Raw genomic sequence first — 24,547 nt, 5'->3', positions numbered from 1 at the left:
TGATCTGGACTTTTGGATGGTGCAAATGGTTAACTTGATTGGCTACTAACCAAAAGGCTGGAAGTTTGAGTCCATCCAGAGGTGCCTGGAAAGAAAGACGTGGTGATCTACTTCAGAAAAACCAGCCTTTGAAAACCCTGCGGAGCACAGTTCTACTCTGACGACCGGAACGAGGGGTCACCATGAGGTGGAGTGGCCTGGATGGCAACTGTTTTTTGTTTGTTTTTTAAACCATATAATTATTGTTGCTGACATTTTTCAGGCCGTTTAGGAGCCTAGATTAGCATTCTCTGGAGAAACCTTTCCTACCCTGTAAGACCTCCATCTTCCAAAGAGGAAACAAACAAACAAAAATTCAATCTGTTCAGCTGTGTGCTCCAGCCTCTCCAGAAAATAATTAGGAACACACAGCAGCAGTCTTGGCTAAACTGGTAGAAAATTAACTCCTGGCAGATGGAGAGGGGGTGAGGGACATCTATCTACGCAATACGGATTTTCTGACTACCAAAAATATCCCTTTCTACGGGCCTGCGGAGCTCTAGACTAACAGCCTCATGCCCCCCACCCCGGCAAAGCTCCCCAGCCCGGGAGAAGGTGTGACTTCAAACTTGGTGGTAAGGATTGGGGGGGGGGCGCGGAATGCAGGCCTGTGTGTGAGGTGATTGTAACCAGAAACACCTCGGCAGGCATCTCGCCGCTGTCCTGAGCGGCTGCTGGCAGGCAGCCGGGCCGGGAGCCCGGAGCCGCCCGAGGTGCCCTGGCTCGCCGCTGACCGCCCCTCCCCAGCCCGGCCGATAGCTTATCGGGCGCACTCGGGGGTGCCCAGCGCGACAACCGGAAACGCGGCTCGGGGCCAGCGGATGCTGGACGGAGCGGCCCGCGTCCCGGTGCCCGCGCGCCCGCGCTTGGTCGCCGAGTGCAGGCCTCACCTCCCCGCGCCCAGGTAAGGCGGCAGGCAGGGTTGGGTGCGAGCGCAGGACAGGCCTTCACCCTCAGGGACCCATTCTCTGTGGCGGGAGGGAGGAGGTGGGCGCAATAGCAGGTAGGGGTCAGTGCAACCCGTGCGCCGCTTCAGGGCTGGAGGGTGGGGATGCATCAGGGGCCGGGAGAGCGGAGGAAAGCTCTGGGGACACAGTGTGTGCACCCCAAATTGTCGCGTGGAGCACAGGCTACGCCTGAGGCCCGTTGTCACTTTTCCCCACAGCTCGGCCTGAGACCTCTGGGCCTGAGCGATAACGTGGTTCGCGCACTCTGATCCACATCCAGTAGCGAGCATATTGGGGTGCTGTGTGCTGAGATGGGGCCTGTTGTAAGAAGCCGATTTTGGTGCAATAGAAAATGACAGAGGACAGTCTGAAGCCCTGAATTGGGAGTACAGAGTCTCCATTTTTTTACTGGTCCCTGCTGGGCTGGTTGCTTACCCTCTCTGAGCCCAGCCTGCTCCTCTTGGAAGGAGAAATTATAATAGCTACTAAGTCGGGTGGTTGGAAGGTTAGTAAAATGGTGAGTTGGAAAAAGCGTTCTAAAATATAAAACGCTCTCTTTTTGGCCGTCTTTATTGTTTTTGGACATTTCCACTGGGTGGTTGGGCCTGTGTTCCCCGGAAGGCGGTCCGGGCGGGGTCAAACACGGTGAACTTTGGTCCGCTTTGGCTGGGAGCAGGTGCCCGGGGCAAAGGCGTCTGGGAAGGAATGGCGGCGAGGGGCATAAATCCGCGGAAAAGGGTTGCAGGCAGCAGTCAAGTGCGTCTCTGAGGCCTTCACCCCAGCACCCCAATCCAGCTGGGCCACTGGGAGATGGCGGCCAGAGCCGGCCCCCCAGCGCGTGCTCTCTAGAGCGTCGCTAGGGCTCACTGCTCGCCCTCGCGCTGGTCCAGCGATGCGCGATGGAGTCCACTCCCGGCAGCCGGGGACCCGCGAGCAGAAGCGCAGACAGACAGACGCCCCGGTGCCGAGCGGTCTCCGGCTGCGCCCGCGTCTGCGAATCAGAGGAGGAGCGCTCTCCTCTTACCCAGCTCTGCGCGCTTGGGAACGCTGAGGGGGACTCTGGCCTTGCTGGGACCCTTTCCTAACGCACTGGTTAGGCTTTACGTGTCATCTCTTCCGTTCGGCAAGGACTTTCATTTGTCCCAGGACTCCGGAAAACTATATGCAAAACTACGTGTTTATGCCTTTTTTTTTTTTTTTTTTTTTTTTGGTGTGGAGAATTTTCATCTTTGTGTCATTTTCTCAGTGGGGTCCATGATTCCCCCCAGGGGTTAAGAACCACCCCACCCGCAGGGGCTCAGAGCCTTTACCCTTGGTGGAAGGTGGAACAATACAGATTTGGTGTGCTGTGTACCCCCTACATGTACCCCCCAGGCTGTAAAAGAGCTTTGAGCGCGGGCGTCCCCCTGCCATCTCAAAAATGTCCCTTCCAATAGTTTAAAGAGAAACTGAGGCCCAGAGAGGAGTTGTGGCTTGCCCAAGGTCAGTCGGCCAGCTGGAAGCTGAACACACTTCCTGCCCCTTGATTCTTGATCTAATGTTCCTAAGAATCCTAAGAGAGTATCAGGAGCCCAAAATGTGGCCGAATTTGGCTTCCAGAATGCACTAGATTAAGGTGGTGGCTCCGGGGTTATTGTGGCCGTTTAACGGCAAATGCCACACTGGTTTGGAGAACAAAAACGGACCAGGGGTGTGTGTAGCTTCCAGCAGCCTGGGTAGGTGAAGAGACTGGGTAGCTCTTAATTAACCGAAAACCAAACCCTTGGAGTCGATTCTAATTCATGGTAACTCCATGTGTTACAGAGGAGGGTTTTCTTGGCTGTAACCTTTACCAAACCACACATCCAGAGGCCTTTCTGCTGGGGCGCTGCTTGGTGGGTTCAAACTGCCAACCTTCAGGTTAGTAAAACAAACGAACCAACCCGTTGCGGTCGAGCTGATTCCGACTCATAGAGACCGTAAAGACAGAGTAGAGCTGCCCCCATAGGGTTTCCAAGGAGCAGCTGGTGGATTTGAACTGCTAACCTTTTGGTTAGCAGCCAAACGCTTAACCACTGTGCCACCAGGGCTCCTTTAGATTATGAGTCCAGTGCAAATAGTTTGTGCCACCCAGGAACCTAGCTCTTAATTAGTGCGCGTTTAATCTTTTGGATGGCAAGGCATCCACGGAGAAGCTGATGGAAGCTATGGACTTTCTCCTGAAAAACAACCAAGGGATACGATTTTGCTGATCAGTTTGACTGTCTGCAGACCTTCAGGAACCTCCACTTTGACCCGAAGATCACAGCCCCTGGGAGGAGACTGGTATCGGCACTGTATCTCAGAGGAGTCTTGTCCCCGGAGTATGTGGTCCTGTGGCATGCACACGTGCACACGCGCACAATCCCTCCGCAGACCCACTCTGCCGCCCCTCCCGATTGCCTTGGTCCTCACAGACCCACTTCTACACACCCACAGACGTGCTGAGGGTAGCCACAGAGTAAAGTTCAAGTCGCCAGCCGACGCACAGCTAAAGTGGTCTTTAACGCCCCCAGCCCTCTCAGCCTCATTGTTTATCCATCTGAATTACTCCCCTTCCCTGGCCCGCTCCCGCCCCCACCTTTCCGAGGTCGACTATAAAAATAAACTATTTTTCCTTGTTAATAAATCTCCGCCCGGCGTCCTCTTTTAAAGAACTAAAAAAAATCATTGCGCCCCGCGCGAGCGAGCAGAGATTAATCTCGAAGCAGGATTTATGTGGCGCGGGCATCCTCAAACAATTGGAGTCATAAAGTGAAATGAGATTCGGAGGCGGGTGGGGGTGGGGGAGGGCCTCAGGAACCACAAACACATTTGTGTAGCTAAACAATGTGGAAACTCTTAAAGGCCCTATTTTGCAGACATTTTGCAGCAATGGCGCTTCTCTGTCAGCCCGCGGGGAAGGGAGAGAGATATATTAACTGAAGACACAATCTAAAATTACTTAGGGGTTTTAAACATGCGGGCAATGGGGGCGGGGGTGCTGATAAACTGTAGTCCATATTTCCTTCTCTTGGGGTATTATTTCCAAGGTATTTCACCCCCTTCACGATGCCCCCTTCCTCCCCGCCCCTACTTTTCTCTCTCCATTCATTAAGTTGACTAGTGTACTGTGGCCAAAGCCGGGCGGAACTGGAGACCCTGCGGGCAGGATCCGGGTTTGCGCTAAAGCGCCCAGCCCAATTGCGCCTGTGCGTAAAGACGCGAGTCGGGCGCGCGGCACAGAGCAGATGGTCTCAGGTCGGACACATCCGCCTCTGGAGTGACCTTTCTTGGGACCCTAATGTATGGGCTCCATCCATTAACTACGGACACTATAGGCTCTTAGGTGCGAGGAAAATTCTAAGTCTTTTGTGCTCCGTCTTGGGCAGGGTCGCAGACAAACCCTTTTCTTCTCGCCTGAAGAGTACGGGCGCGGAAGCACAGACGCCCAGGCAGTTCTGGGTCCCAAACTTGTACGTCTAAGTTCCAGCTTTCCGCAAGTGCCTGGGCTTGGTCCCAAGTTTACGGCTAGGGTAGAAGAGAAGGCAAAGGCTGAACCCTCCCTGCTGCTGGGAAGATTTGTATGTTCATTGTCATAGAGACTGGCGAAATGGCGCCAGCACCCACCCCCGCCCTGGAGGGACGCAAGAACCCGAAATACAGGACTTACACGATGATGAAAACCCGGCATGAGCTATGCTGTCTGCGTTAGCCTATTTGCTCCAGTTTGTCCATCAGTGAAATGGGAATATAATGGTATCAAAAAAGAAAAAAAAATTTTTTTCTTTTTTTCACCCCTCGTGGTTGGGAGAAATGAATGCTAAGCTCGTAGAACAGTGTAGGTGCTCAATGACACAGATGTTTTTGTGGTTATCACTTGAGATGACTAGTTTGTCAGCCTGGCAGAGACCACAAGACTGTCCTGCTATCCTACAGAGGGGACACAGGCGGAGGGACACAGGGAGTAATGATGAAGTTCGCGTTGAAGCCAGACTTCTGGATTCAATCAGTGATTCTACACATATGCCATTAGTTTTAGGCTATGTTCTGGAACCTGGGGACCCAGCTGTGACCAAGGCGGTCTTCTGCAGGGTGGAGCCCACCGACAGCGGGAGAGACCTACGTTGAAACCAACAGTGGCTCCTTCCGTGCCAAGCTCTTGCCTGTACGCTTCTTAAAGCTTCTCTGATCACAGCTGGGGCGCCGCAGAGCCCTGGCTCCAGCGGGCACGCAAACGTGGAGGGCACAAAAACCAGGCAAAGGAAGGAGACATTCTCCCCCACTGAGGACGCTTGTGGCGCTGCTCATCGCCAGCCTGTGCCCAGCTACTCGGCTTCGCCCAGACCGCCGGCGGCCGCTGTCGCCCTCGCGGGGCAGGCGTCCAGCAAAACATTTCTAAACGTGTCTGGGCCCGATTCCGGAGTGTGAGGCAATCCCCCCCGGCCCTAGCTGCGGGCGGACCCTTTATTTAGGCGCGTTTCGGCCCAGCAGAGCTTTTCAGCGCCACTTACGTCATCTTTTCTGGGTTCGCGCGGGCACATTCAGCCGGCGCGCGCGCCCAACGAGCCTCGCCTCTCTCCAAGTGGCCCCCACTTCGGCCCCGCGGAACCCTCCCGGGGCTTGGATGAGAAAAGTGGCCACAGGACGAAGAAAAGGCAGCCTTCAGACCCTGTCTAGCCGTGCCCCGTGAGTGTGGCAGAGGCTGGAATTCCAGCCCAAACCGTGCCTTTGGACTTGAAACAAAACGAAAAACTAAGCTAAACTAAACGAAACTTCTTTACCGTGGCTTGAAACTGCCGCCTAGCTACAACCCTCCTCCCCCCACTATGTGTGTCTTGAATCATCCGTGCGAAATTGCCAATTAAGCAGATGTTACACTAAATTATCCAAAATTTCCAGGATTTGCCCGCCGGTCGAAATCAGCTCTTGGCGGGGGCGGTTGTCCAGATTGCATTAACACGAATAAACCTTCCATTCTCCAGTTATGACTCCAAAGGGTACACTCTCTCTTGAAATTTCCGGATACTTCTCGATTTTTTTTTTTTTTTCTTCCCTCTGCCAAAGTTCCCAATGCCTAGAGGTTGGGATGGAGGGATTAAGAGAGATTCGGGTGTGGCAATGAGGGTGGTGAGGCCTCTCTTCTCAGAGCTTGAAGCGACGGAGTTTCGAAGGTGTTTTCACAGCCTGGGAATGAGCTTCAAAAACTGAGTCAGGTGTCTCCAGCATACACACACATACACACAGAGAGAGAATAAAAGCAATCTTTCTGGTCATCCAGACACTAGAACTCTTAACTTTCTAAAATATGCAGATAATTAAGTGTATATAGGAAAGGGAAAGGTAGGCCAAAAGTTTCTGTGTTTTTAATCTCCATTCTTTGGTGGAACATGTAGATAGACACATTTTATTCTTGAAGGGGGGAGGAGTATTTGTTTGTTTGTTTAAAACAACTCCATCCCAGCACTTAGCCACCGAGCGTCTCTCAAACCGCGCTGCTGCCTAACCGGGCGACAGGGGAGTCGGGCCAGGGTTAGAGGCGATTCTGTCGACTCTTCCAGCCTCGGAAACGCCCTTCAGAACCTTCCCGGAGAGGATACCGTTTTGTGTGTGTGTGTGTGTGTGTGCCGCCGAGGTCCCAATTTCTACTCCTTTCCTTCCCTCAAGGGCCCTGCAGCGGTGAGGGTTTCTCCGGTGTCCTGGCTGGCTCCACACTAGAAAACCGAGTAATTCGTCCATGCAATTAGGAAAGCCTGGGCTGGGGGTGGGAGGCAGGGAGGAGAGTCCGAATAATCCAGCCAGACGGGGTCTTGATTCCTTTCTCTTGTTCTTAGTTTCGCCAGTGTAGAGCTCCACTTGGAGGCAAGAAAGCTAAAGACTCCGGCAGAGGAGGCGGTGGTGTGTCTTCCTTGAGGATTGGGGTTTGGTATCGTCCTTGAGTGGTTGGGAATGTTTTCGAGGGCACTGTGACCCCTGACTTTGAGAACTGGGGCAGCGGGGGATTAAACACTTGGCCGGTGGTTGTGTCCCGAGTGTCCGTCCACGTCCCGGCCCCGCCCCCCACCAGCACCAGGTCTGAAAGACAGGGGAAAATTCCAGTATATCCAGGATTCATCCTCGGCTCTGTCTCTATCAGGGAGGAAGGCTTTGGGTCTCCAACCAGGTTCCAGCTAGGCCCTGATTGCAGGAACTCTGTTCTGGGTTTATGGGCCTCCTCCCCCGTGGACGGGTGATTCAGAACTTCCCTCGGATCCCCTGGGACGTTACTAACCCCCAAAAGTTTCAGAATACGGTCACTAGAACCTGTTTCCCACTGGGGGCCCAGGACTGACCTTCCGACTCCATTTAAACCGAGGGCACTTCGGAGAGTGATGGGAAATGAGTTATGGAAATTGAGAATCCGAGCCCAGATACCTGGGCTGATCCTCCCTTCTTACCTGCTGAGTGACGTTGGCTAAGCAGTTTAACCTCTCTGAACCTCCGTCTCACCTGTGAATGTGATGATAACAGTACTTCCCGCATAGAGCTGTTAGAAGAAGCTAGTGAAGGGGGCGGGAAAAGCGGGTGGCCAGAACAAGACGCGGGGGCCCCAGTTCCGTCTCCCCCTTAGGTCTGGAGCGCTGCCCGCGCATAGTTCACAGCCTGAGGGTTGCCGACTGGCGGCAGTGCGGACGTAATAAAATACTTTTACATTGTTGGGCTATTGCAAAAACAGCAGTGTGTGCTGTAGGCTGTCTTCCTGCCTGAGCTGTGTGAGTGGTTGTCTACTTCTTACCCAGATGCCAGTTCTCAGGCTGTAGGTTCGAATCCAAGCCCTGCCCCTCTCTGGGCCTCACGTGCGCAGTGGGAGAAAGGAGGAGAGTCCTGCCTCACAGGCTCTTTGTGGGAATTAAATGAGCAAGGAGGTGCGTGGCACATGGTAGCGGAATTGAGAGATACGATATCGCAGCACGTCGTAACAAACACATAAGCACAGCCTAACACAATATACACATACTAACGGAAGGTGAACGCAGTATAATATCCGATATTACGATGTGTTATATTGTATTATAATTCTGGGCACACGTGTGCGCTCTGGGAAGGACTGCCTTAGCCAGGACATGCTTCTCCATTGGAGTGCCCGTGGTGGGGACACATGGGCTTGTATCCCAGCTTTCTCTCAGCGGTTGCTGATTGGAATTTCTTAGCGAGCGGGAGCGCTTGGCAAAACGCAAGGACTTTCGCTTTCTCCCGGTGGCGCTGCGCAGGGTCGGCGGTGCCCGGCCGGCGGGGAAAGGTTCACGGAGGCTCCTGGGGGCGCTGGGAGACTCTGGGAAGGTACGACCTGCTCATTAGCGCCAGCTAGGAGCCAGCAGGGCGCTGACGAAACCATCAGCGTCGGAGGGAATCCGCGGCTGAGCTCCACGCAGTGAAGTCGGCTAGCAGGAACGCGCCGGACGCGGTGCGGAGCTGGAAGCTTGGGGAGGCGAAAAGGGTACGGAAAACATCTACGCCCTCCTCCCACCCTCTGGAGCAGCAGAGTCTGCGGGGAGATGGCACAGTAGGAAGCAAGGGATGTTTTGCTTTTACGGCTGCGTCCCGGAATTTTGGCCAGTACTGCAGATGCGCGCGCCGACAAATAAACGGGAAAGATTTCTTTGAGCCCTTTCTTGGGTCCTCTAAAGGCATCAACACACCCACGCAATGGCAGCAGTGGAATCATTAGAGCGCACATCGAATCACTTGCACACACGGAACGATTTGCCCACAAAATTATATGCACCGAGAGGTACTTGCATCCCCCAAATCATCGGCATATGACAGGGGAATTATTCGCACATCGACAATTGTTTGCATGTGCTGTTGTCACATTCCGAGCCATGATAATTGACGCATAAAAATCATCTTTGCACAGACATTAGCGCGCATACACTTCGTTATATACACACGTGAATTAAGTGCACACCGCCGCTACATGCTCTCCTGCAAAGCCCCTGGCACACCCACGCGGACAGACCTAAGGATGTTAGGAGGAGCGTAAAGTCTCCTATGTCCTTGTACATATTCCTGTGTACAAAATCCCTGCGCTTAGGTGAGATTTAAAAACCCACAAGGAGGCTGCGTTTTGTTTTCTTTTGTTTCTGATACAGGTCCGGAAACCTGACAGTTTTCCCGGTAGGGAAGGCGGGGAGACATCGGCCAGTCGGTCATCGTGTTTTGAGTAGAACTCTAGGAACGGTTCCAGGGTTCGGGCAGCACTCTCAGCCGGGGAGCCAGGTGGGGCCTGGAGGGACCGCCGTCCTGAGCTCAGAGGGCTGGGGGAGCTGTGGTTTATTTTCTAGTTATTCTTGGCCGCCTTCCACGCGATTATTTGTAGCAGTGCCGGGAACTTTAGGGAGAACTGGGGCCTTGGGGGTGGGGTGGGGGATCTCTTTGCCAGGCCCCACGGGTTTTATGGCATCCGAGCTTGGAGGGCGAAATTACAGGCGGAATCAAAATGTGTAAATTATACGTTTGTGTTGTAAAGAGGCCTATGTCGGGCAAGGCTGGTTGTGGGTTTCCAATCTGAGCTAGAAGCCGGGTGCCGCGCGCGGCCGAGGCGCCCCTGCATTTTTGCGCTCTCTCTCCCTAGGTCAGGCCAGCCAGGGCTCCGAGGAGCTGGAAAGGAGGGCCACCACTCGGGCCGAGGGCTCTGGCCCAAACCAGTCGGCCTCACCGGCCTAAGAGAAAAAAAGCCGGCCTAGGCTTTGGCCTCGGGCGCTTCAAGGCCCAACGATCTGGTAGCCAGGACCGCGGGAGCCAGGGTAGCTGCCTTCCTTTCTCCAGCCCCAGTTTAGGCGGCCTTTTAAACTCCGGATCGCTAACTGGATTTAATGGAAGATTCCTTCGTATGTCTAGCTAAGAGCAAAAGCTTGTTTGAGAGGTTAGGTATATGCGCTCCTGCAAAGTCGGAATACAGAACGTTGGTTGGAAAGAATTTTAGAAACACTGCAGTTCAGAAACTTCTCTTGCTTGTTACCCTTTCTCATCGTTTAGCTTTTTGGGGGGTCTCTCTTGCTGTCTTCTTTCTTCCATATGTTTCTCTTTCATTTTTTTCTTTCTTTCACCCCTCTTTCCTCTCCTCCCTGCCAGCCTCCATCCCTCCTCTTCCTTTACTTTTGCTCTCCTTTTTTATGAGCTGGAATCTACTTGATGGCAAGGTTTTCTTTCTTTCTCCCCCCCCCCCCTTTTCTACTATTAGTTCTCCACTTTTTAGGCCCCAAACGGGCTGTGGTTGAACTTAAGCTTTCTCAATTATGGCAAATCCAACTACAAGGAGGTCACACTGGCCTGGGGAGAATCAGAAAGGAGGAGAACACTTTGATGGCCATGTCAAGAAGTCCTGCATTTGCTAAGCACTAGCCTCTATGCGTCTGGGCGTCCTGGAGCGGGAAGGGGGCTGGGAGATTAATAAGTAGTCCACATTTCATGGCCAGCCGGACTGCCCAATTGGAAGGGGCGAAATATCCAGTTATCAAGGGTGCCCCCGGACTTTACCATTTGCGTGTGCATACCACCATCTGTGCATTTGATTTCCATCTTTGTCTGTTCTGGGAGCCCAGGAGAAAATCTTGCCAAGCGTTAGCAAGAATTTCAAGAAGACAAACAAACCACCCAAGATTCCAATCCTTCTGACACCACCTACCTCCCTTCCTGTACAACAGATTTGTATTTTCTTTTCCCCCGTGTGAGCCCTGGTCTCCCCCTCCTCAACAGCTGTTCATCCATTGTTATATTTAATAGGTAAATATAAACCCCATAAATACACCCAAATGAAAAGCCGCATGTTCCATAATATGCTGGTCAGAGCCACCAACATTCATCTTCCAACCGTTTGGCTTCTTTGGTTCGATAAAGAGTGATGGAATTCTACACTCTTGCCCCTTTTCCTAAGTGATGAGAATATTAACATCTGACCACCCTGCCCCCACGGGCAGCCTCCACCCCCACCCACCTTCCTAAAGCCCCTTATTCATCAGAGGTCATTTCCTCCCAGACCTTCAGCTCCGTCTGCAGTTCAGACCAGAGAGGAGAAAATGTTGACATCCCAGAGCCTGCGGTAACACCAGGCGATCGTAGGCTCGTGCAGGGGAGAGGCTCCCTGAGGGGGAGGTGGGGGGGGGTGTGCCTCTAGAGATGGAGAGAAACAGGCTCTCCTGTGCGCAGATCAAGGGGGTGACTTCAGGGGAGAAATCTTGGTAGCTGACTCACAGCTCATTTGCCTGAGCACATGCTCGTTAAGTCTGGCTTTCCGCAGTGACCCAGGCAGCTAGCTGCAGAGTTCTGTTCTCTAGCCTTTGATTGCCCAGCCTGCTAGAAGCTGAGAAGCCAGCAAGAAGATTGGTAAGGAGGAAAAAAAAAAAAAAAAAAGGATGAAAGTATTTAATTAACATCCGAGGTGGTTAGCATGTGGGAACACCAGCTGCCATCCAGTTGATTCAGACTCATGGAGACCCCATCTGTGCCAGAGTAGAACTGTGCTCTGTAGGGTTTTCAGTGGCTGATTTTTTTTAGAAGTAGATGACCAGGCCTTTCTTTGGGTGCACCTCTGGGTGGACTGAAAACTCCGACCTTTCAGTTAGCAACCAAACATTAACCATTTGGTGGGAAGATAGATGGTTAACACCACGCTGAGGAGCAATTTGGTAATAGCCATCAAAATTATAAAAACACAACCCTTTGACCCAGCAATTTTCCTCCTAGATCTTGCTCCCACAGACATAATCATATGAATGCAAAGTGACATACGTCTAAGGACATCCAAAGCAACATTGCTGTAGTAGCAAAAACAATCCATCAGTTTAAAAACAACCTGATGGATCTTTGGGGGATCTGGTTAAACTGTGGTAAAAGCAGCCATGGAACAGATTGAGGGCTTCCTGTATGTACAGACAGGAAAGGATATAAGTAAAAAACAATAAAATTAAAAGCAAGGGGGCAAAATGCTGTGTATAGCGTGCTACTCTTTGCCAGAGGAAATAAGTGTGTGTGCATATGTGCGTGTATATAGGTATGTGTGTATGTTTATATTCATGTGCAGTGAAACCTTTGAGAGCTGGAACTCAACGGGACTGCCTTGTTTTTCCCGGTCTCACAAGTTTTCTGCCTTTGACAGGATGCGGTCTTACACTTTTCTGTCACTCTTGATGAGTGGAAAAATTTGCATTTTCCTTCTCTGACAGGTTCCTGCCTTTCACAGGTTTTACTGTATAGACTCTCCAGAAGGGTATACAAGATACTGTTACTGTGGTCATCTCCTGAAAGGCTAACCAAACGGCTGAGGGGAGGAAATTTTCTTTTCACCATATACCGTTTTGTCCTTTTTCAGGTTTTTCCTGTCACATGTCTTATCTATGCCAAAAATAATTTTAAAAGACATTGAAGAAATAATGGACAACAGTGTCTGTCCTCAGGGTCCTGTTCCCCTTCCTGCCCTCTTCTTACCTTCTTGCCGTCTCCTCTCCCTTTTGAAATAATAGTCACCATCTGATGAAGTCGTACCCTATACAGAGGTTGGCCAACCACTTTAAAAACACCTCATTTCACCCTCACATCAGCCCTGTAAGACAGGCACTTTTAGCCCCATTTCGCAGATCTGCAAACCAAGGCTCTGAGAGGCAAAATCTCCTGCCCAAGCTCACATATCTAGTAAGATAGCTTTCAAAACCCAGATGCTCTGATTCCTAAATCAAATCGTCACAATCTAACTGCCCCCTACTTCCCCTTCCTCCTCCCCTTCTCCTCCTTCCTTTTCCCAACTTCTCCAGCTCCTCTCCCATCCCTTAATTTTCACGGCACCACTCCCAGTGGAATACAAAATGCTTGGAAGAGACCAGCTAAGTTCAACACGAGACTGGTCAACTGGTTCTAACATAAACCCAAAGACCACTTGCCAGATGCATGGTAGCAGATGGCATTGAAGAATGGACTTGACGATTGAGACGGAAATTAGGTGACGCAGGTGTCCCAGATCTCATAGGAAACCCACCCGTGAACTAAGCGCTTCGAGAGCAATTTGGTCCTCAGTCCTGCTCCCTCTTTGCAGGTCCTACAGCACTTCCCATAAATCCTAGCAGGTCTCCCTTCATTCCCTCATTCCTGGAGTCAGTATTAAGCCCTGAAAGGTATTGGGGTGTGAGAATTTGGCTTTGGAAAAAATCCGGTTAGGATCTGGATGGTGGGGCCAAGATTCCTGCAGGGAGCCCTTAAACACAGGAGCTGAGGACCTTACTAAATTTCCTCTTATCTGAGGACTGGGCTTCTGCCTGTGACTCCTTCAAACTTCAAATGCATTCCTTTGCTACCCAAACAACACCCAGGAAGATGCCAGGAATCATATTTTTTTTTTGCGGGTGGGGTGGCGGATAGATGAAACTAACCCATGGCCAAGTCAGCAAATAGCTTTTAAGCATCCAGGACGTCCAAGACACTGAACATCCACAATGCCCAGTATGGGTAGTTTCATATATTTTTCTATATTGTAAAAACATTAAATTGAAACTCTATTAAAAAGTTACACAGTGAAAATAAGTCTTTGTCACCCCTTGTATTCGTTCCCCAGGGCTGCTGTAAGGAATTACCGCTAACTTGAAGACTTCAAACAATAGAAATTTATTCTCTCAGACTTCTGAAGGCCGGAAGTCTGAAACGAAGGTGTTGGCAGGGCCACACTCCCTCTGAAGGTTCTAGGCGAAGATTCTTCCTTGCTTTTTCCAGCCTCTGGTAGCCCCAGACATTTCCTGGCTGGCGGCAGCATCACTCCAATCTCTGCCTTTGTTTTCACATGCCTGTCTTCTCTGCGTCTTTCTTCTCTTCTGGCTGAGGACACTAGTCATCGGCTTTAGGGCCTACCCTAATCTGGGGTGATTTCATCTTGAGATTCTTACCTTAATTACATCTGCAAAGACCCTTATTCTGAGTAAGGTTACATTCTGAGATTATAGGGTTAGAACTTGAACTTATATTTTGGGGGGACACAGTTGAACCCAGGACACCCCATTCTCTGGTCCTTCGGCTTCCTTCTTCTGAGGCAACTCCAGTGGTGGCCCTCTTCTTGTACATTTTCTGAATATAATCTATCCATGATTAATTCCTTCTTTTTTGAGTTGTAACCTTTTAGATTCAATATGTAGCCCTGGCCTAATGTGTAAGAACCCAGGTGCCAGAACCCACATACTGGCCCATGGCATTTTAGCCGTGTAACTTCGGGCAAGTTCCTCAACTACTTGTTCCTGGTTTTCTCATCTGTACAATGGGGTTGATACTAGGACCTGCCTCAAAAGTTTCCTATGAGCATTAAATGTGATAAAACATGCAAGGCATCTTGGATTGTGCCTGGCATAAAGAAAACACTCAATTAATATTAGCCATGATTGTTGTTGTCGAGCCAGTTCCGACTCATAGCAACCCCATGTGTGCAGAGTAGAACTGCTCCATAGGGTTTTCAAGGCTGTGACCTTTTGGAAACAGATTACCAGGCCTGTCTTCTAAGGTGCCTCTGGGTGGGTTCGCATCGCCAGCCTTTTGGCTAGTAGTTGAGAGCTTAACTGTTTGTACAACCCAGGGGCTCTTTAACCATGATTACTGTAAAAAAATGTTGGTGGTGGTTGTTGTTGTTGATGATGTTGTTAGGTGCCGTCGAGTCAGTTCTGACTCATAGCAACTCTATATGACAGAGTAGAATGCCCCATAGGGTTTCCAAGGAGCGGCTGGTGGATTTGAACTGCTGACCTTTTGGTTAGCAGCCAGACTCTTAACCACTATGCCACTATATTTCCTATGTGTTGCTGCCCCATTCTCCCTCACCAGGTTCCTTTCTGATACAGTGTAGGTTAGTGGCTCAGATTCTTGCTAGAAAAATAGCTGAGGCATTAGCTTTTCACCATCAGAGGGAGTGTCTTAGAGCTCACAACTTTCCGAAAAGGGAAAAGATGCTAAAATTCTTTAACCCTGGCATCTTCCAAAAAGAGAGATGGGAGCAGTGGTGCATAAAATAGAACTGATGTTTCTGTTATGACCGTGTGTGTGTATACACATGTGTGTGTCCACGTGTATGTGTGTGTGTGTGAGATACATGAGCAGCTGAGGAAAACGTCTGAACCTAGAGCCTGGCCACTGTGTGGGTAGACCTCAATAAGGAAGAAAATTTGCCTTAAGCTTGAAAATGGTTGTAGTCACATAAGAAAAAAAGCATGCTGGCATTTACAAATTTAAGGCTGCTGTGCAAGCTATAATCTATCTATTGATTTTTTAAAATGAATTCTTCTGATAAGCACGCATCCCCCTTTGTAAGTGTGTTTGAGCAGTGTTTACTTCAACTGGATGCTAACTTTGCATAAAGTATGGTGTGACCATTGGAAGACTGCTTTTCCCCTGCGTTCTTTGGAAAGGGTGTATGGTCTGGTTGGGAATGGAGTGCTTTTGGCCACTTGGGATCTGCACCCTAGGGTGTGGGTGAAGGTCTCTGTACCTTACAGTGACAACAATGAATTCTGGGCTCTTCCCTAGAGATGTGTTTTGAAAATGACTTCATGGTGCTTTGCAGAGCTCACTGTTTACCATCACAGTCGGATGGGAAACGAAGCTTTTCCTTTTTGGTCGTTAGCAAATAAAATCTACCCTTCCGCCCTGCCAGGAAAGAAGCCAAAATATAGGAGGATAGTAAGATCACAAATATCCTGAGTGCGAGCTCCTCACAGCAGCAGAAACATAAACTTCGTGGGATTTTTCTTTAGACATGTAAAAAAAGTTTTCAAATAAAGAAAAACACATAGATTCATATGTCAAATACCTGTGTGCCTTCACCCAGAATAAACCCGAACCAAACAAACCTGTTGCCATCGAGTTGATTCCAACTCATATATTAATATGGGGTCATTTTTGCCTCAAATCTCTTTTTTTGTATAACAGAAGTAAAATATTATAAAATTGAAATGCTTTTTCCCTTTTCTGGCCTCATCCCCCTATATTTTTCTCTTCACTCCACATCTTAATTTTGGTAAATAGCTGCAGTTCACACTCTTATACTTTTCTAATTTTTGAATAGAAAATTTGGGGTTTGTATTTTTTAATTTGCACAAATCTCATGCTACATGTGCAGTTCTATAATTGGTTTGTCTCACTCAACAGTCTGAGTTTAATTTGTATTGGTAAATAGGTATAATATATACTTGAAAATATATTATTTAAATAGTTTTGATTGCTACATCAGAGTGGTTATATAATAAAAATAGCAGCTAATACATTCATAGCACTTTCAATGTGCCAAATACTGCTCAAAACGTTTTCTGTAATCCTCAGACCTATGAGACAGCTGCTTTTGTTACCCTCATTATCCAGATAAGAACACTGAAGCACACAGCGTTAAGTAATTAGCCCAAGGTTAATTTCTCTGTGGATGGACACTGATTTTCTCCGTACAAACAGTGATACCTTCAACATCCTTGCACCTGCTTCTTCCCATGTGCCAGCCTTTATTCTCTGTGCAAGAGTTCCTCTCGAGTGGACCCAAAGGTAGAATTGCCGGGACTGAGGGTATGCACCCAGCTGACTTTATGAAATCTTTTCAAAGTCAAGTTTGCACATGTGATCTTGAGCAGCCTTCACCTTGCTGAGCCTCAGTTTTTCCATTTGTAAAATGGGGAAATAAGCGCTAGCTCATAAAGGTTAAGGAGGAGATTAAAGGGCTGCCCTTGGTAGGCACTGAATAACGGCTAGCTGTTATATTTAGTGATAGGAAAGTTATTACTGCATTATTACTGTGGTGATGTTGGCCAGACCCTAATCAATGATAAACATTCCCCAAATAAAAAATGATCTTTAAGATTGAACTGAACAATTCTTAGTTGTCTCATTTTATAGGCTTGAAAATTAGCAAGAAGAATGTTAGTTTTTTTTTTAATTAACACTTTTTTTTTCTACACTTGAATACACTTTATTTTTTCAGCGCAGTTTTGGGTTTATGGGAAAATTGTGAAGAAAGTGCAGAGTTCTCATATACATCCCCTCTCCCCTCCCCACACACATAGTTTGTCCCCTTATTAACACCTCGCATTGATGCGGAACATTTCTTATAATCGATGAGCCAATATTGAGATGTTGTTATTAACTGAAGTCCATACTTTCCATTAGGGTTCACACTTTGCGTTGTACAGTCCTATGGGTTTTGACAAACGCGTAATGTCATGTGTCTGCCATGACAATATCATGCAGAATAGTTTCACTGCCCTAAAGATGCCCTGTGCTCCACCTGGCCATCCCTGCCCTCTGGCAACAACTGATCTTTACTCTCTACAGGTTGGCCTTTTCCAGAACATCCTATAGTTGGAACCAGACAATACGTAGCTTTTTCAGACCAACTTCTGTCACTTAGCAGTATGCCTTTAAGCTTCTTCCACGTCTTTTTGTAGCTCGATGGTTCATTTTTAAAAATATATTTTTAAATATGGAACCACACCAAACAACCCCGAGGGGGCAAAATGAGGCAGAAACTTAAAACACAGAGCTGGACCATTCTGGGCCAACCGTTGACTTCTATGTGGCCCTAGGTAGATCATTCGGGGCGTCTAGGTCTCCAGCTGTCTTCCCTTTCTTCTCTTGAAAGATGAGGCTACTATGAAGCAACATAGACTGCAGGGGGTAGGCAGAGGAGATGACTAGATGAATACTTTTTCTCCCATCAAATTAGTATTTCATATCGATCTTTGTTTAGACTTGAAAATGTGATATGCAAGGTATTCAACTCTTTATTGATTTTAGATTTGGTGAACATTAAGGTAACCAGAACCCCACTGCCATCGAGTTGATTCCAACTCATAGTGACCCTATAGGACAGAGTAGAACTGCCCCATAAAGTTTCCAAGGAGCACCTGGTGGGTTTGAACTGCCGACCTTTTGGTTAGCAGCCATAGCTCTTAACAACTACACCACTAGGGTTTCCTGGAAGGATAGGACTTCTCAAAGAGTGTCTTCTTTTTTAATTTTTGGTGAACTTACACACAACAAAACATACATCTTTTGAACAGTTTTTACACGCAGAGTTCACTGACAATGATTACATTCTTCACGTTGTGTCACCATTCTCACTCTCTCTGCCCCTATTGTTTCACCACTGTTAGTGGCTACTTTCTGCCCCTCCAAGTTCTCATCTGTGCTTTAGAGTTATTGTGGTCATTGCAGTCTCATGTAGATGGTTCTTAGATGAATACTTTTTGAATTATTGAAAATAAAAATGCTGAAGTATATTTCAATATGGAGCTCCGGTGGAGCAGTGGTTAAGGGGCTCAGCTACTAACCAAAAGGTTAGCAGTTCAAATCCACCAACTGCTCCTTGAAAACCCTATGGGGCCAGTTCTATTCTGTCCTATAGGATCACCATGAGTCGGAATCAACTTGATGGCAACGGGTTTGGTTTTTATATTTAAATATATTATTTTTTGTACCTTACTTTTGGCTGAGCATCCAAAAGACATTTTTCTGTTGGATACCTACACAAAACATTTCAGGAAAATTTAATTAAAATTATGTCTTCTTAGGAGATGAAGTATGTTAAAGGTTTTATTATTATTATTGCTGTAAATAAAACCCCAAACCTATTGCCGTCCAGTTGATTCCAACTCATAGCGACCCTATAGTACAGAGTAGAACTGTCGTATAGGGTTTCCAAGAAGTGCCTGGTGGATTCAAACTGCCAACCTTTTGGTTGGCAGCTGTAGCTCTTAACCACTGTGCCACCGGAGTTTCCATTATGGTAAATACATATGTCATAAAACATTTGCCATTTCAACCTTCTACACGTGTACAATTCAGTGACATTAATTGTGGTCATTATGTTGTGCAGCCATCACCGTGATCCACTTTTAAAGGGGACACAGAAGCTCAGTGTCCCCTAAGCAATAAGTCCCCCTTTCCCCTCCTTCCTGCCCACCCCCTGGTAACCACTGATGAACTTAGAGCTGTATATGCTTCCCTATTCTAGATATTTCCTATAAGTGGACTCAAAATACTTGTCCTCTTATGACTGACTTATTTCACTCAGAATGATGTTTTCAAGGCTCATCCGAGTTGTAGCATGGATCAGGACTTGGAAAAGAGCCTGGCGGTTCCTCAAAAAGTTAAGCATAGAATTACCATGCAATCCAGCAATTCCACGTCTAGGTATGCACCCCAAAGACTTGAAAGTCGGAACACACACAGACGTGTGTACACCAGTGTTCGTCACAGCCCTGTTCATAGTAGCCAAAAGGTGAAAACAACCTAAATGTCCATAACAGATGAATGAACAAAATGTAGTATGTCCACAGAAGGGATTTCTTTTTAACACCTGTTATATTATTAATATACATCATATTGGTAGGTTAAGGGTGGCTGCATTCTCCATCGCATACCTCTGAAGAATCTAAAGAAGAGAAAGAATGACTTACCATCTTAAAGAAGCCATCATTTGTCCTACCAACTTCTCTGAATAAGTGGGAGGATCAAATAAACTGACCACAATGGTTACCACAACGGTTAAGTGCTCAGCTGCCAAACAAAAGGTCTGTGGTTTGAACCCACTAGTGGCTCCAAGGGAGAAAAGAGCTGGTGATCCGCTTCCGTCAAGATCGCAGCCTGGGAAACCCTATGTGGCAATTACACTCTGTCCTATAGGGTCGCTATGAGTTGGAATCGACTGGAAGGCACATGGCAACGCTCTAGGTCCTATCAAAATGCTCTCCCATGACAAACCCTCATGTTCTTCCATTTCTTATCTCTCTGGGTCCCTCGATGACCCAGAAACACAACATCTCTGACTCTGTTCAGTATATTCATTCAAAAACATATTTACCAATCATCCAAGAATCACTTCTGCCCAGCATTCATTCCTTTTATGCTACTAGGTGGCATCAGTTGTCACTGAGTTGATTCTGACTCTTGGTAACCCCACTTGTGTCAGAGATCTGTGCTCCACAGGGTTTTCAACAGCTGAGTTTTCAGAAGTAGATTGCCAGGCCTTTCCTTCCAAGGTACTTCTGGTGGACTTGAACCTCCAAACTTTTGGTTGGCAGTTGAGCACTTCAATCATTTGCACCACCCAGGGACTCCTCTTATGCTTCAATTTCCCTTTGGGGAGCTGACCCCTCCCCCACTCTCAGCGGTTCGGGTAGAGTTGACCCCAAACTCCTGCTCAGAGATGGGCACAGGTGCCAACACCTGATCAAGCAGCATGTTCCAGTGCCATGACCACTATGGTTAGTTCTAGGATGGTCATGTGATTCAAATAAGTCCATCGAGTTTCCATCACAAAACTTTTGCTGGTAATAATAGAGAATAAAATCTCCCTTTCCTGCTTGGGTGGCTGAGCTGGTAGGACATAAGCCTGAAGCAGCCAGTGTCTACCATGTGGGAAAGATCCTATCTGATGAAGAATTCAACAAAGAGGAAAGCAAAGCCAAAAGATGAAGAGGCAGTGTTGAGCTCCCTTGACCCAAATATGCCTGAAGCTGACCTACCTGTAGACTTCCTAGATTCATGAACCAACAATTCCCACCTTTTATTTTATTTTATTTTTGCTCAAGCCAGTAGAATTGTGTTTCTATTAGTTGGACCTTCATCCTACTATTGCTATGTTAGTACTATAGGACCACGGTGTGCCAGGCACTATGCTAGGCAATAGGTGTACAAAGATGAATAAGGCCCAGCCCCTATTCTTAATGGTATCCCTAGGATCTAATAAGGAGATGGACATAAAAACACATTATTACACATTACTATAATACAATGTCATTTGATTTTTCCCAGCCTTTCCTCCTTGCTTGAAATAGCCTTTCCTCTTTTCTCCACCTATTCTCAGCTTTCAAGGGCCAGCCCAACCTCGCCCATCTTTATGAGCCTTCATTGACCACTGCCTCCATAGTGATCAAACCACCTGTTACAGATTGAATTGTGTCCCCCCAAAATGTGTGTCAACTTGGTTAGGCCATTATTCCCAGTATTGTGTGATTGTCCACCATTTTGTCATCTGATGTGATTTTCCTGTGTGTTGTAAATCCTACCTCTATGATGTTAATGAGGCAGGATTAGAGAAAGTTATGTTAATGAGGCAGGGCTCAATCTACAAGATTAGGTGGTGTCTTAAATCAACCTCTTTTGAGATATAAAAGAGAGAAGCGAGCAGAGAGACAGGGATCTCATACCACCAAGAAACCAGTGCCGGAGCACAGTGCATCCTTTGGGCCCGGCGTCCCTGCGCAGAGAAGCTCCTAGACCAGGGGAAGATTGATGACAAGGACCTTCCCCCAGAGCTGACAGGGAGAAAAAGCCTTCCTCTGGAGCTAGCACTCTGAATTTGGACTTTTAGCCTACTAAACTATGAGAGAATAAATTTCTGTTTGTTAAAGCCATCCACTTGTGGTATGTCTGTTATAGCAGCACTAGGTGACTAAGACACCATCCCACACCATCTTATGTGAGCAACAGTAAATAACACTGCATACATTTTTTTTTTTTTTTTTTTTACCCTACCTTGCCAACTGCATTTATAGCTTGTTGGGAGTGAAGCCTATGGAGACTAATTATTAGTGTGTAATCAGGAATGTTTTTTATTGCAGTAAAACACAACATTTGCCAATCGAATGTTTTTCACATGTACAGTTTACTGACTTCAATTACATTAACCATGTTGTGCAAACATCACCTGTATCTATTGCCAGATGCTCCATCGCCAAAAACAGAAACTCAATGCTCCAATTAAGGGATGTTTTTGGAGTTCATTAACCTTATAAACTATCTAGTTGGTGATTAGAAGAAAGGGGTGGGTGGACCTGTGGTAGGGAGGTGGTGGTGGTGGGGGGCTAGTGGCTTATTTGCCAAGAGAGAGTAGTTGAAAACAGATTCTTAGATGAACACTAATTTCTCAGGCCCAGTAGCCAATCTGGAATCATCTGACAATGAGGAAAGGGGCAAATTTAACTGATCTTGAACCATGCGTCTGGACATGACCATATGTCAGAAACTCTTTAGTGCATTTCAGCCTCATTAAAAAAGGAAATCAGAGCCAAAAGATGAAGAAGCATTGTTGAGGTCCCTTGATCCAAATATGCCTGAAGCCAGTCTACTCTTAAATCTGCCAGTTTCATGAACCAGCAACCCATGCCTTTTATTTATTTTTAGCTTAAGCCAGTACGAGTTGTGTCTCTATTAGTTGAAACTCAATGACTGCATTTTGCAGAATCCTAGAATCCTTAGCTAAAAATCATGATGGATTAGAATCATCAAGGATGAGTCACCCTTTCTGTGTGATAACTATATTCCTGGATGACAACATTTCAGTCAATTTGCCAAGAAGGCCATGAGGAGGAATTGCTTCCATCTAGTCTCCACTATTATTTTTTTGTGGTTTGTGTCATCATTAAGCCTTAGATCTAAATACAGCCTGAGCCCGTGTGTGTGTCTGGCCAACCACCAGAAGAAGAAACTAGAGCTTTATGCTTTTAATTACTGAATGAGTACTTACCATGTTGTAGGCACGATGCTAAACACTTTACCTGATTTAATTCTCACAACAACCGTGTATAAGTGGCACTATCATTGTCCCCATTTTACTGATGGATAAACTGAGGCACTAAGGGGTTAAGTAATCTGCACAAAGTTACACAGCTACTAAATGTCAGAGCTGAGATTTAAATCAGGTCTGGCTGACACCAAACCCTAGGCTCTCAGTCATTACCCTAAAATGTCCTATACTCTAGTCATTCTCGAGATAAGTTCAGGCACACCCAGCTGAACTTTAAAAGAAAAATGTTAATATTTATATGTTTATTTTAATGTATATTATAAATATACATATATATATAGTTAACCCACCAAACTCATAGTTGCTTAGAATGAGGCCAAAATGGGTATCTAGGTTTAGAAAAGTGAATAAAAAGGAAAATAGAGATGATGCCAAAATCATGAAGTGAGTTCAACAATGACTGAATTTGGGAACAATGACTTCCGTAATACACAAATTCTTACAAATACATTAAAAAGCCACCAGAGTCCATCCCTTGCCAACTTAGCACCCATACCAAACCAGTTGCTGGAGAGTCGAACCTGATTCAGGGCGACCCCATGTGTGTCACAGTACAACTGTACTCCATAGGGTTTTCAGTGGCTGATTTTTTTTTTTTTTGGAAGTAGATTGCCAGGCATTTTTTCCAGGGTGCCTCTGGGTAGACTCAAATCTCCAACCTTTCGGTTAGCAGCCAAGTACATCAGCCGTCTGCCCACCCAGGGACTCCTAGCACCCAGACACATTTCCTTAAATCCCATTTACTCTCCAAATAAAGACAACAACAAAGCCATATTTCTGTCTAACATGATACGACTACCCTACATACAACTGAAAACACACTCACCTTTTGCCCACATGGGGATACAACTCTCCTTTCCATCTTTGGGTAATGTCCATTCTTCTAGCTGATTTATGCAAATATACAATGTACAGAATGAGTCTAAAAATAGCATGCTTAACTCTAAGCACCTATTTTCATAGCTCACCTTGCTTTTTCAGTCTTGCACTCTCTGGGTCGATCTATCTTTCTCTCTGGCTCTCTCTCTCCCCCATTAGTCCCACATCATCAGCCTTGAGAAATGAAACCAGCCATTATACCGTTAGGACTTGGCTGAAAAAGTAGGTTTGAAGATCTGGTTAAGTTGAATTCTGATTTTCTCCCTTCCCCCGAGGCTCTGTTGCACTGTTTGCCTGCAGCCAGCAGCAGCCAGCACCTTTCATCAGTTCTTCATCAAGGATTCTGGAACTTTATTAACAAATGAAAATGGCCCAACTCCAGCTGACATCAATGGAGTCTGCTCCGAGCAGGACCGGGGCACTTCCTGCAGCCCCAGCCTCAGACAAACCAGTTTGAAGAGAAGCCAGTTGGCTTCACTCAAGCTACCAGGGAGCTATTTTTGACATAAAAAGAAGCTGAATTTAGCTGATAACGGATGGATGAAATTTTAAACACAACTTGGGGTTTGAATAGCTTGGCAGTGGTGGTGGATCGACAAGGGAAAGACACTAAATGTGGTCGGGCAAGTTATTTTGAAAACAACTGATTGATTTCCACCAAGCAACTGTTTGTAAAACAATGGTTTGATGGAGTTGTCCCTGTGTAATTCCCCCGCCCCCCCCCCCATCTTTCTACTACCTAAATCAGTTTATGGAGGAAACCAAGACCTTACACTGTCACAAACCTAAAGATAGCATACCTAAACCAAACCAAACCCACTGCCATGGAGTCGATTCTGACTCACAGCCACCCACAGGGTTTCCAAGGCTGCAAATCTCTACGGAAGCAGACTGCAGACTGCCACATCTTTCTTCCGTGGAACCGCTGGTGGGTTCAAACCACAGACCTTTTGTTTAGCAGCCGAACACTTAACCGTTGTGGTAACCGTTGTGGTAACCATTGTGGTCAGTTTATTTGATCCTCCCACTTATTCAGAGAAGTTGGTAGGACAAATGATGGCTTCTTTAAGATGGTAAGTCATTCTTTCTCTTCTTTAGATTCTTCAGAGGT

The 24,547-nt window shown here is 47.2% G+C and overlaps 1 protein-coding gene across 1 annotated transcript in view; it reads left to right on the top strand.

Annotated features, from left to right (window-relative positions):
* Window positions 1-543: 543 nt before the first annotated feature.
* Window positions 544-24,547, top strand: part of TBX5 (T-box transcription factor 5) — a 109,399-nt gene continuing 85,395 nt past the window's right edge. Inside the window, exon 1 of the mRNA XM_049865241.1 lies at window positions 544-614. The gene's annotated coding sequence lies outside the window, so the exon portion shown is untranslated. The remainder of the gene's footprint in view (window positions 615-24,547) is intronic.

The sequence above is a fragment of the Elephas maximus genome, chromosome 22 (genome assembly GCF_024166365.1).
Source record: "Elephas maximus indicus isolate mEleMax1 chromosome 22, mEleMax1 primary haplotype, whole genome shotgun sequence".
In the NCBI taxonomy this organism is placed as follows: Eukaryota; Metazoa; Chordata; class Mammalia; order Proboscidea; family Elephantidae; genus Elephas; species Elephas maximus.
The sequence above is the reverse complement of the archived record's forward strand: the minus strand, read 5'-3'. Positions and strand labels throughout refer to the sequence as shown.